The sequence below is a fragment of the Furipterus horrens genome, unplaced genomic scaffold (genome assembly GCF_987537825.1).
Source record: "Furipterus horrens unplaced genomic scaffold, mFurHor1.1.pri manual_scaffold_8, whole genome shotgun sequence".
NCBI lineage: Eukaryota > Metazoa > Chordata > Mammalia > Chiroptera > Furipteridae > Furipterus > Furipterus horrens.
Window position 1 is genome coordinate 75,620,096 of NW_028327178.1, and position 13,421 is coordinate 75,633,516.

A 13,421-nucleotide genomic window follows, 5' to 3' on the forward strand; every position below is an offset into this window, starting at 1 on the left:
AAAACTATGATTTAAAAGATTTGAGTATATATGTTCTTTTAGCAATGAGTAATTTTCAGTAATAAGTTATGTTGCACTAGGGATTAGACTTATAAAATAAGCTTCTATTATGATTAGAAGCTTAGAGAATACAAGCATTTTAAATCAAGAAACAAAATTTCATCTCAACCTTTATGCTTCAGGGGACAAGTAGGTAAAAATATAAAGCCAATGATGCAACATTTCATTGAATACCATTAACCAGTACCTTAAATTTATGAAGGGGAAAAAATGGAGTAATACTCAAATTATGCTAGGACTCCTTATGAGTATTTCAATTAAAATATGCACCCGTGAAATCATCAAGGTAAAAAATTGTTCTGCATGACTGAAGATGAGGCCCACAGCCCTAACTATATTTATACCCAATTATCAAGCTACAACCCTTGATTTCCTTTTAATGCCATCTACCAAAAATTTGAATTAAAACACAGCTTGAATTTCAGCCAGTTTACAGAATTCTCCTTATGAATTTTTATGCTGCATGGGACAAAAGTAATGTAATGAAGTTCTTTGCACTGACATTCAGAGATTGAGGCCTGTTTCTCTACAATAAAGCATTCTTGGGACTTGCCAAAATGGGTTATGAAAGAGCCCACTCCCAATTAAAAGCAGACAAAAAAGAATTCTCCCACTTTGATCTTATGGTAAACTCTCTCCATTTGGCTGGAATAGAGAACTGTTTTGAACAGCTTCTCTTTAACTACATGGGTGTGTTTAGCAAGTAAGTTCTCACTTCTTAATTTAAGGAAAAACCAGAAAGGATATATTTAAGCAACCATAGTCTAAACCTATAACAGACTATTTTAAATAAATGCACACAGTGAATTATATGTATAATGAATTCAATTTGTATAGCAATGGATGTTTTTTTGACTCTAAGATTAACTTAATTTTCATAGATTTATAGTTGTTTAAAATTTGCATATTTTGAAAGTCAAAATGTAAAATTTTAAAGATTTATGCATACACAGAGATTCTTCAGTTTATATATGCATATATAGTTTTAAAGATCAGATTTTTAAGTTTCTGTTTGTTTTGAATGATTTTTATGTCACTGAAATACTGAGGCTAACTTATTTATAACATTCACAAAAACTATCAAGCACTTCCTTTTATGAATTAACAAAATTGGTTTAAAATGTAGAGGCATACATACCGCAATGCTTCTCCAATTAATTGTACTTAGCATTTTGGTAATGACTTTATTGGCAGATTGCTAAGAAATTGCCTACAATTATAATCTTCTCTTAAGTAGACGATGTTCAAATCCTTTTCAAAAGAAGCACTATGTCAGGATTTACCAGTTTTTGTAAAGGTGAGTTGAATCGCTCCCATAATTAAACTCCAGTGTTCCTTCCACTGTTTACTTTATCCTGTCCCCATATTTGTGACCTTCTTTACCTAAACCACATCAGAGTCTATACTTTTCCACTGCAGTCTCTGAAGAGGTTAAAGGATTTACAGGCCCCTGCCTTGCCTCTCCCTTCACTGTTGTATTCATCTGGGGATCCCCAATAGTAAGCAGTATGTATTCTATAGAAGATTTGTACTATCTATTAATGCTTCCTGTTTCCTATAATTGATCTCAAAAAAAGGGGAGGGGAGGTTAGGTATTTTGGCTTAGGTATTTTAAGAAAAACATTTTTAATTTCAATAACTAATTTAAAATATGCTTTATGAAAAGCTTTGAAATATGACTGCATTAATTCATTTACTTTTTATTCATTCAGGAAGCATCTAATAATCCCCTTCTATGTATGTAGCAGGTGCTATGTGCTACCTACTGGGTACACATCAAATGAAGAGACATGACCCAGCCCTCAGGGAGTTTACGGTTCATTGTGTGGGATAAGCAGATCACATAAAAATGAATATATAACAGCAAATTTTGGTAGTGCCATGAGGGACACGAATGACACAGTGATAGAGAATTATGGGCTAGAAAGAGGAATGCACATTTCATTAAGGTTATTTCTAAGAAAGTCTCTGGAGAGGTGACTTTTAGCTGAGACCCAAAGTAAAAGGAGTTAAAATGTCTGTTGGGGTGGGGGTGGGGTTGAGAGAGAGAAACAACTGAGTGAAGGAGCAGCAGTTGGGCTTCTTTAAAGTCAAGAAGGAACCTGTGAAGACCCTAGTGGTACACAGAGCATATTGACTCTCAGAAGGAGGGAGTGATGGGAGAAAAGTGTGGAGGGAGAGAGAAAGGGGGAAAGAATGGAGGGAGTGTGATGAAAGTGAAGTGATAAACAAAGAGAGATAGAGGAGAGAGAAGGAGGGAGAGAGAGGGAGGAAGATGAAGAGAGTGATAGAGGAGAAAAAGGGGGAGATGGGGGGCAAAAGGTAGAAATGATGGAAAAATAGAAAGATAGAGGGAGAAAGAAAGTAATGGAGGAGAAGAGATCAGGGAAAGAGAGAGAGGGAGAGTGACAGGGGAAGTGTATGGAGAGATGAGAATAAATAATTTGGCTAGAGCCCCAGTGATACTCATAAAAACAAACCTCAGACTCCAGGGTGTTGCAGAAACATATCTAAGATCCTCCTCCACTCCAGATTCCCAGACCCTCCTCCTCTCCCTAGCTCCCACCTCAGGGCTCTGCTTGGACTCCCCTTTAGAATCTCTGGCATTTCTGGTAGTCTCAGATGATAACTATAACCCTGCCCTATTGAGGGCCAGTGATGAATTCAGCTCAGTGTTAGTCCCAGGAGGCCTGATGTATTATTTCTGCACCACCTTTCCTCTCGCGAGCTAAAAAACCCTTGCTAACTCTTAAATACCTTGCCCTGTAGAGACAGAAGAAAATGCCTGCTGGGGCTTGTACTGTGTCAACATGGCTCTGCTATAATTGTGTTTCTCAGAATTCCCTTCCCTTTCCCATATGGTTGCTATCTGAGTTGGCCAGAGGTGGGGTCTCTGGGAGCTTTGAAGGTGCTTTCTTCTGGTTGTCATGGTCATGGCCAGAGGCACTGAGAGGATAGCATGTCCTTGCTCTCCATTCTCCATGGCCAGCTCTTTTTACAGACGGTCAGCCCTGCCAACCAACAGATCCACCAAGCCCTCCATTACAATTGGATATTCCAGCTCCTCTCTACAATTTCTGCTAGTCCTACCTGACTTGCCACTGCAAGCTCCAACTTCCTCTCCTGCCCCAGTGCTTTGGAGGTTGAGTAGTGACTTTTCTCTGCTCTCCCTATGCTGATTTTTGATTTCCAGTCTTCTAGCTTCTCCAACTATTTATGACTTCTTAGGCCTACAATAAATCCTTTGTCATGTAATAGTCTACTATACCAAAGAAAAGGGCAGTCATCTCTAAGAATTTACATACATGAAAAACTGACTAGGTTACAAGTTAGTAAACTAATTTGGAGAATAATTTGAATTTTAGATAAGTTACAAGAATAAATCTAAACTGTAATTCAGGTAACATCAAGTGCTTTTCATTACCATGTGATTTATAAAGCAACATGGCTGCATTCTGCATGTTGCTTTCTCTGAGAGGGGAAAGTAGAAAAGTAAGACAGGTAGATTGATTTTAACTGCAGCATTTCAGTAAAGAATATCATGATATTGATGGGTATAAGTAACCTAATTGAAATACATTGATAGTAAAGCCAACAGAGAAAAATGAGACAGACACAAAAAAATAACAATGTTCGTTGACATATCCATGTTCTTGGTTAAGGAGCCAGAATTTTCTCTATAAGTGCCTGCATGTGATAAAAAAAGCTTTCAGGTATTTTGTGTCTATTATATATAATGCATCTTGTAATTTTGCTAACAGCATATGTGAGGAAGAGGACAGATTTGTTTTAACCTAACATACAGCTAAAACTAGATCAGTGGTCATTGCATAAAGACAAGTCTTATTTTTTCTCTTTCTCTCTCAAACAAAACTAGACAATTTTCCTGCTTAAATCTTTCTGGAGTAAGTGGGCCATTGCAGAGGTATGTTAACACCTTCAATTCTCTGCATAGTTAATGTCTTGAACTCTCATAGTGGCTGATATTTTCCTCAATAAAAATGTTGACCCCTTAGGAAAGAACATGAATGTATTGATGAACTCTAACACCCCAGGAAACAGAAAAAAAATTTTAACTTTTAGTTTACTGAAAAGTTGCTTATTTACTTTCCTTTGAGTAACTCAAGAAACAGCACCCCATTTCCTTCCCTCTCCCTCCATGTGGTTTTATGTCAAGGATTATTTATAAAGAATTTGGAAAAACAGAAGTACGATGCATTCTTATCATGAAACAGATATGTTTCTTCTTCCTGATTTAAAAAAAAATGTGATGAAATATATATAACATTTACCATTTTAACCACTTTTAAGTGTACAATTTAGAGGCATTAAGTACATTCCCACTGCCATGCTATGATAACCACTATCCATCTCCAGAAATTTGTTGCTTTCCTTAACTGAAACTCCATACCCATAAACAATTACTTCTTGTTCTCCCAACCTCACAGCCCCTGGTAACCACTATCCTACCTTCTATCTCTATGAATTTGACTATTCATGGTACCTTGCCTAAGTGAAATCATAAAATACTTAACCTTCTCTGTCTGACAATTTCACTAAGCATGTTTTCAAGTTCATCCATGTTGTAGCATATATCAGAATATCATTTTTATGGCTGAATAAAATTCCATTTTATGTATATAGCTAGCACACTTTGTTCATCCATTCATGTGTTGATGGACATTTTGGTTGTTGCCACCTTTGAGTATTGTGAATAATGCTTCTGTAAATATTGGTGTACACATACTTGTTCAAGTCCCTGCTTTCAACTCCTACTTCCAGAGTTTTTAAATCATGGAAATAATATATATCAACACACATACACACACACAAGTAGAGAGAGAAAGAGGCCTGAGGTTGACTGTGTTGAAAAACTTTTGAGAGCACAGAAAGCTTTTCCTTCCTAGGCAGAATTAGGATCCGTTTATTGATATTAAAACAAGAAAACCCAGAGAAGGCAAGTGACTTGTCTGAGGTACAGCTAGTCAGTGTTAGCTTTAGGACCACAACCATCCAAAGCCTCTTGATCTCTAGCCTTCGTGATCATTCCACCTGATTTAGAATATTGGTACTGCCAGCATAATTAACCCTCCTATATGCCCCATGCTCTATTTGGCTTCTGTAAGAATTATGAAATGTTAACACTGGATTACCTGGTCACGATATTGATAATGTGTTTATTTCATGAAATACAGTTTTGTTTCATTATGTGGCTGGGAGATGTGTGGGGATAGGGAACAAGACCTTTATATTTCACAGCTAATTACAATATTCTTAATGATGTGGAATCTTTTACATTATAACAGTATGATACATTGTGGCACCATCAAGTTTTTCATAAACTACACAATTAATTTGGGTAAAACAGGTAATTCAAAATTCCATGACAGGAGTACTTCTAGAAACTTATGTTTTATCTTAGGTGGAAGAAGAACAAAAATTTTTGGCTTGCTTGGAAAAACAGTAAGATAAGGAATGTGAGAAAACAATGAAACAAAAGATTATGGTAAAACTAGGATGCATCTAATTTTATAAAAGGAAGACATATAGCCAGAATAAAAATTAAAATTAAAATGTAAAGAAAGAACACACAATAAAAATAAATTTAGCTACCTCAAGTATCACAATAAGTATAAAAAGACTAAATTCCATATTTAAATACAAAGACTGTCAGTAGATTGGATAATTTAAGGAAAATACAGCAAAGATATACACTATTTACAAGATAAAAAAGGACACTTACAGAAATACTGATCAAAAAGGTATGCCACTATCAGACAATCAAAATATAAATTAAGTATTGATGTGACTACAAATACATTTTTAAATCTGTGATGTTTATAGAAAATTTAGAAATAACATTCTCACTAGTTGAGAGGTAAGTCTAATAGAAAAAATTAGAAGGATTTAATAATATAGTTAATAACCTTGTACATATGTGAAAACCTGATTATCAATATTTTCTAATACTTAGTGGATATGATTGCATAAAATAATATCTTATTCAGAAAGTTGGCTATATTCTAGGCCAAGTGTCAACAAACTGGGGCCTTTAGATCAAATCTAGCCCACAAGCCTTGTTTTTATACCTTTTTAATTGGTCCTAAACTTTAAAAAAAAAAAAAAAGCATAGGTGACAGAGACCAAATGTTTATCAAGCCCTATGCTGGGCACTGCTCAAGACACAGGGAATATTACCGTAAAGAAAACAAACAAAACCCCTTCTCCTTAAGGCACTTGTTTTCAAGAGAGGGAGATCAATAAAAAGTAAGGTAAGTATAATACATAGTGTGTTTGATAGTGATCAGTGTGAAGAAGAAAAAAATAAAATGGGAAACTAACAATTGTTGTTCCAGAGAATTAAATACCCAAAGTACATAATTTATGGATCAAAAGAAAAATTATAATGAAAAATTTAAAGTACATAGAACTGAATCATAGTAAAACCAGTAAATATTAAAATCTTTGAGGTGCAGTTAAGGGGAGATGTTAAGTTTTACATGCTATTTTAGAAAAAATAAAGATTGGATGTTAATAAGCTATAAAATAAGCTTTAAAAGTTACAAAAAATAATATCAGATAAAAACAAATGTACTAGAAAGAAGGAAGATTAACGAGTAGAAATTAACAAAATTGTGAAGAGTGAACTATAGGGAAAATTGTAGAGACTATAAATTAAAGAAAGGCCATTTCTTTAGAAATATTAATAAAGTAAATGTCTTGAGAATGACCAAGAAAAAGTATATTAGTAAAGTGACTTATTTAAGAAAAAGAAGATCAAAACTATGAACATTAAAATGACAACAGAAAAAAAAATGACAACAGAATTAAAACTACCAACAACAGAATCTAAAAAAATAAAAGCAAAAACAAACTAAGCAGACAACCAAAGTGGGAACAGAATCATAGATACTGGGAATATGTGGAGGGTTAGCTGTGAGGGGGAAGTGGGGAGAAGGAAGGAAATGGTACAGGAATTAAGAAGCATAGTAGGAGAGTGCAGAATAGACAGGGGAATGTACAGAATAACTTATATGCATGACCTATGGACATGGACTAAGGGGAGGGTGGGATTGCTGGAGGGAGGTGGGGTGCTGGGTGGAGGGGAGAGAAGGGGAAAGAAATTAGGACAACTGTAACAGCATAATCAATAAAACATACAAAAAATAAAATTAAATGTTATATATATATAAAAAGAACACAGAAACATTTCACATACAAAGGTAAGAACAACTTTGTATTAATAATCTGAAAACTTAGATTCAATGAACAAACTCCTAAAAAATGTAACATCAATTGTTACTCAGAATTTTGGTATCTAAATGGTCTTATAACTAAAATAAATTAATACTTAAAGTAAAATAATACAAAACAACTGTCTACATTAGACTGACAGGTAATTTCTATCAAACTCAAGAATCATTCCAATATGATTTTACAAAACCCTTCCAAAGTATTTAAAACCATGTTCATTTCACAACTATGTTAAGAGGCCAATATAATCTTCATGCCCAAACCCAACAAAGAGTACAAGAAATGAAAAGTACAGAATTCAAGAATTTAAAGTAATAGGCTAAAACTAGAAGCAATCCTGATGGCTACCACTGGTAAATGCAATGAAAAAGAACAAACTATAAAAACTTGCTACAACATGGATGAACCTCAAGAACATTATGCTAAATAGAAAAAGCCAGATGCCAAAGGCTCCCTATTGTACCGTTCAATGCATGAGAAGTGCCCATAAAAGCAGATCTGAATCAGGATAGTGGTTGCCTGAATGCGGCTGAAGGTGGAAACAGGGATTGACCACTGTTAACCTAAGGCCTTTGGTACCAACTCAGTGGTGAAGAAAAAAAACTGTATTCAGTACAAAACACCTCAATTGTGATACAGCATAGCTGTGAAAGCAGCATGAATGTGGGGCAGCCCTGCCGCAGGCCCCTCTCTGCATAGACAGCTCTGCTTGACTCCTTAGTGGCCTGCTCTGCTCCCGTGCCAGTCTGCTCTGGCCTGCACTGATCTTCTCTGCTCTGCTCCAGTGATACCTCATCTGTGTCTCAGCTCAGCCTGGTGAGTGGAAAGGGAAAGTGCACTTTCAGACCCAGAGGGGAACTGGCTTACATGGACAGAAATCTGCACCTCTGGTCCATGCTAGGTCTGTCCTCCTGCGTATAAGGACTCCAGATCATCAAAATTTGGCCCAAAAGGCACTGTCCTGATTGATTAGACTAGGGCCACACTGACTGGCCAGAGCTGTGCAGCTCCAAATGATTTGGGAAAGCCTCATTCCTATTGGTTGAAATACGATTCCAGGAACTCCTGTATAAGAGCTGGCTCAGATGGCAGAAACAGTGCTGGCAGGCAGTTTAGTACAGAGGTAAGCAGTTCAGTGCAGGCTTCTCCTCGAAGTGCAGTTTGTGTGAGAAGCCCCTGGGCAGAAATGGCTAATAGACTGTTTTTCTTTTTTCTTTTCTTCTTTTTATTTTCTTTTCCTCCCCTCCCTTCCACCCTCCTCTCCTCTCCTCTCCTCTCTTTTCCTTTCTTCTTTCCTGAATCTAGTTAACCACCAGGACCCTTTCTTAGTAAGTGCCTTCTTTTTCAGGGTTCATACTATAAATGGGCATATAGAATCTTTTGGGGATTATGGAAAGGTTCTAAAACAAGACTGGTTGCACAATTCTGTAATTTACTAAAAATTATACACTTTATGCTTAAATTAATTTAAAGGAAAAGAGCATAAGATATCTCAGTAGATACAGGAAAAATTGCATAAAATACAACAAACTAATTATGATTTTTTAAAAATTTCAAACAAATTAAAGATAAAAGAGAACTTCTTTAGCTACATTTAGAGTATTTACTTACCCTTAAATCATATTTACTATCAAACATTAGAAGCCATCCATTTAAAATAAGAAAAAGTATAGGATACCCATCTCTTTTCAACATTATACTACTAGTTCTAGCAGGCACAGAATTGAAAGCATCAGAAATTAAAGTTTTAGGTATTTAATTTGGGGGGAAAGACTACAGTTATTCACTGATGAAAGTATTGCCTACATTAAAAAAGAATTTATAGAAAATTTTGTGAAATTATTAAGAAAAGTCAACAAAGTTGTTGGGTTAGAAAAAAATATGTTGAATTTCTATACACTACCAAAAGAAGTGCCTTAATAGACTCTTGAAAATATGAGAAGTGAGTAAAAGCTATCTTAAATAAACTTAAAACCATCCTGAAAATAATAACCAAGGAGTCATATACTGTCAGGCAACTGCTTTTCTTAACAGTGTTCTTTTAACCATCATAGCTATATATGTATTTATAAAAATCTATAATCTGTGTTTAGCGTTGTTAGTAAACGTGGAAATTTAAAATAACCTGTTTCCTGCAAAGCAATGTTGACTCTAGTGGCCTGGTTCCAGAAAAGATTTTATTCTCCCTCCTCCTCACTTTATTTAGCTATACACTCCAGAAGAGATATGCAGGAAGTCAGGGAGTTAGAGGTTTACATCTATCTATCTTTTAAAACCTATCAGAAGAAGCAATGCTTTTTAAAATTGCTCTTCACAGGTTTCTTCTACCCTCATTATTAGACTATATATAATTGAGCTATATTTTATGGAATAGTCAATATAAAAGGTCAGAAAAGACCATTTAGGGCATGAAATGATTCCCAAGTCTTCATGGACTAAAAGTTCAAAGTGCATAAAATAGGATATATTCAATATCTCCTAATGACTCCATCCAATCCAGCCCCTTCACACAAAAACACCAGTTCCAAGCACCCAATGTTCTTTAAACCACCAGCAGAAGTGTTGAAGTAACAGGAGTATAATGGGAAAAGAAGTTCACATCACAATAATATTCTTAAGAACAGGTACATCTTTATCTTTGTAGACACCACCGTATTTGGAAAAGTGGACCCTGGCAAAATGTATGTAGAATATATATTCAAGATGTTTTAATTCTTTGAAAAATCTACCTGCTCTGTTGTTAGTTGTCTGTTTTTTTAAACTCTACTTGTTAATTTTTTTAATGATAAATATGTGTATTTCTTATTCTGTATCTGATCATTTCAAACTGTAAACCATTTGGAAATCTAGTCATTGGGGCTTTTCTTGTTTAGATTTCTGGGTTGTTTTAGTTTTGCCACTCTATGATGAATTTTTCCTCCCCTAATTAGTAATATTTTTATATATAATGAGACTCCTCAGGGAAAATTTCCTCCAGGGAGCATTTATAGTAATATCTATCAGGGGCCAGGGGGTCATTCCACAACCGAAAACATTTTTAAAAAAATTTTTGTGTTAAAGATTTGAACTACAGACCAACATAAGGACAACCTATGCTTAGAAATTCTCAGGACAGTCTCTAAGATTTAGTTTTAGTTTTATTTCCTATTTGGAGTTGAGATTGATAAAACTAGGTTATATGGTGTCACTCTTGGTTGGTAGGTAGATTTTGTTCTTTGCACATCCTTTCAGTGGGAGTGTAGTCCTATTAGCACCCACCTCTATGCAGGGTCTCAAATTCAAATGTAGCCTTGTGTAGGCTTAATGTCTAGTCTCCCATTTTCTCTAAGGCTATTAATCCTCAGACTGTCCTTAAGCCATCTTGAGCTTCAAATACTACTTCCTACTCCTGTTTCTGTTCCTAGTCCACTTTTTAAAAAAACCTTGGAGATCTCTTTTTACTTACTTGCAAGCTCAGTAATTCTGTCATTATCTGGCACCTACATATTTTTCAGCTGTTAGATTTTTTAATAATATCTAGTCTTTCATACTAGTACAACAGTAATTTTTATTTTAACTTATTTATTCCTAAAATGGTGTTGAGTTAGTCCTGTTAAACCATATTAAATATCATATGCCTATATTAATAGATTGGTTTTCAGCTTTTGAACATCTAAAAATAATGCAGTGTTCCTATCCATATTCAGTATTAAATTCCAACTTGTGGGGAGAGATAAAGCTAATAAAAGATTTCATTTTAATTTTGACTTTGATTTTCCTGATTGTTGAAAGATAAATGCTATGCTCTGTTAGAACATTGATGAGGAAACTCCTTTATCTCAGCATCTAAATGGAAATTAAGTATAGCCAACAGGTTCCAGAAACAAGCATTCTAAACTCGATTTTAAAATAATTATAATGGATTTTCTTCTTCTTACTGAATGTAATGTAAATTAGTGTGATAATACTGTTGTATCAACATCCAGAGTTGGTTTTAAGAGAAAGAGTAACTTACTGGATACTTTTATATGCCAAGCCATATATTTATTCCAGGTTCTTCTTTTTATGCTTACTAATAGTCCATTTAGAAGCCTAGAATCTTCTGAAATGAGTCTTGGTCTAAGACTTCAGGGAATACCTAAAGATATTGCCTTTTAAACTGAGTGTATTGGGGTTAATATATATTTTTTAAATATGTTTTATTGATTATACTGTTACAGTTGTTTCAATTTCCCTTCCCTCTGCTCCCCTCCACCTGGTGGCCCCCCTCCCTCCGGTTATCCCCACCTTTTAGTCCATGTCCATTGGTTGTGCATATAGTTCTTATCAACCTCTTACTGTCTACTCCATTCCCTCCTACTATGCTTCTTAATTCCTGTACAATCTCCCTCCCTTACTCCCTTACCCCTCCCTTCTGACCTCCCCCAATATGCTCCCCATACCTATAGTTCTTTTCCCACTCTCATTACCTATTTAGTTTGCCTTTGTTTCAATTCCCTAGCTTCTGTCGTTGGTTCTTGTGTTGCAGTTTTCATTTTAGTGTTCATAGTTTTGATCCTCCTTTTTTTAAACAAGTCCTTTTAACATCTCATATAATAGTGGTTTGGATCTAATGAACTCTTTCAGTTTTATTTTGTCCTGGAAGCACTTTCTCTGCCTTCTATTCTGAATGACAATTTAGCTGGATAGAGTATTCGTGGTTGTAGGTTTTTGATTTTCATTACTTTGAATATTTCTTGCCAGTCCCTTCTTGCTTGCAGGGTCTCTCTTGAGAAGTCAGCTGATAGTCTAATTGAGACCCCTTTGTACATGATTCTTGCTGCTTTTAAGATTCTCTCTTTATCTTTAACTTTTGATATTTTGATTATAATGTGTCTTGGAGTGGTTCTCCCTGGGTCCAGTTTTTCTGGAACTCTCTGTGCTTCCTGGACCCATAAGTCTATTTCCTTCCCCAAGTTTGGGAAGTTCTGCTTTATTATATTTTTACTTAATTTTTCAATTTCTAGTTCTTCTTCTTTGCCCTCTGGCAATTCTATAACTCTTATATTCGATCTCTTATAGCTGTCCCAGAGGTTTCTGATCCTCTTCTCACTTTCCTTGCTTCCTGTTTCCTCTCTCCATACTGGTTGACTATTTATTCCTTCTCTATGTTCCAGTTTGTTGATTTGAACTTTGGATTTTATTTCCTTACCATTTCTCTCGTATGTGTTTTTGTTTTTTCAGTATGAGAGGTTTTCAATCCTTTCTCATCTTTTTCCAAATCTTTTGTTAATTCTGTAAGCCACCTGATAACAATGACCCTGAACTGAGCCTCTGACAGGTTTCTTATTTGTTCATCTGTCAGATTCTTCATCTGTTGCCTGGTGAGCTGCACCACTGGGATTTCTATAGTTGTCTGCCTTATTTTGACAGATTTGCGTTTTGCCTGTGTACTTGTCACAACCCAGCAACCGGCGGCGATCCGCAACCTTTTTTCGCTGCAATGTGGCCCTTTGTCGTCACTACCCCGCAACTGTTGGCGATCCACAACCTGTTTCACAGTGCTGTGGCGCTTTGTGGTCACTACCCAGCAACCGGTGGCGGTCCAGCAACCTTTTTCGCTGCATTGTGACGCTTTGTCGTCACTGCCCAGCTACCGGTGGTGATTTGCAACCTATTTCACGGTGCTGTGGTGCTTTGTGTGTGGGTGGGGGTCCAAGATAGATTCCTGCCGTTATTCTTTGCTGGGAGACTAGGGTCCATCCTCCCGCCCTCTGGGCCTCACTGTCCGAGGCAAAGCGGTGGCTGCCTTTCCCAGCGTTGGGGTCGGGAGCTGCTGGGGCTCGACTGCAGCCAGGATTGCTCTCCCTGCCGCTGTCTCTGGTGCTACCGCAAACAGCACCACCCACCTTCACTCTTCCTACCTGCCCGACAAGCGCTGCTGGTTTATAACTTCATATGTTGGGCTTCCGTGTAGTTTTATTTTCTGGAATTTATAGTTATCTTTTGTTTTGAGGTAGTTGTATTCCTTTCTAGTTCTAGAGGGAGACCGAGCGTGTCTGTCTAAGCCTCCATCTTGGTCGGAAGTCAAGGGGGGTTAATCTAATTTAACTCAGCTCTAGCTAATACCATTGTTAAAGACCTATAAG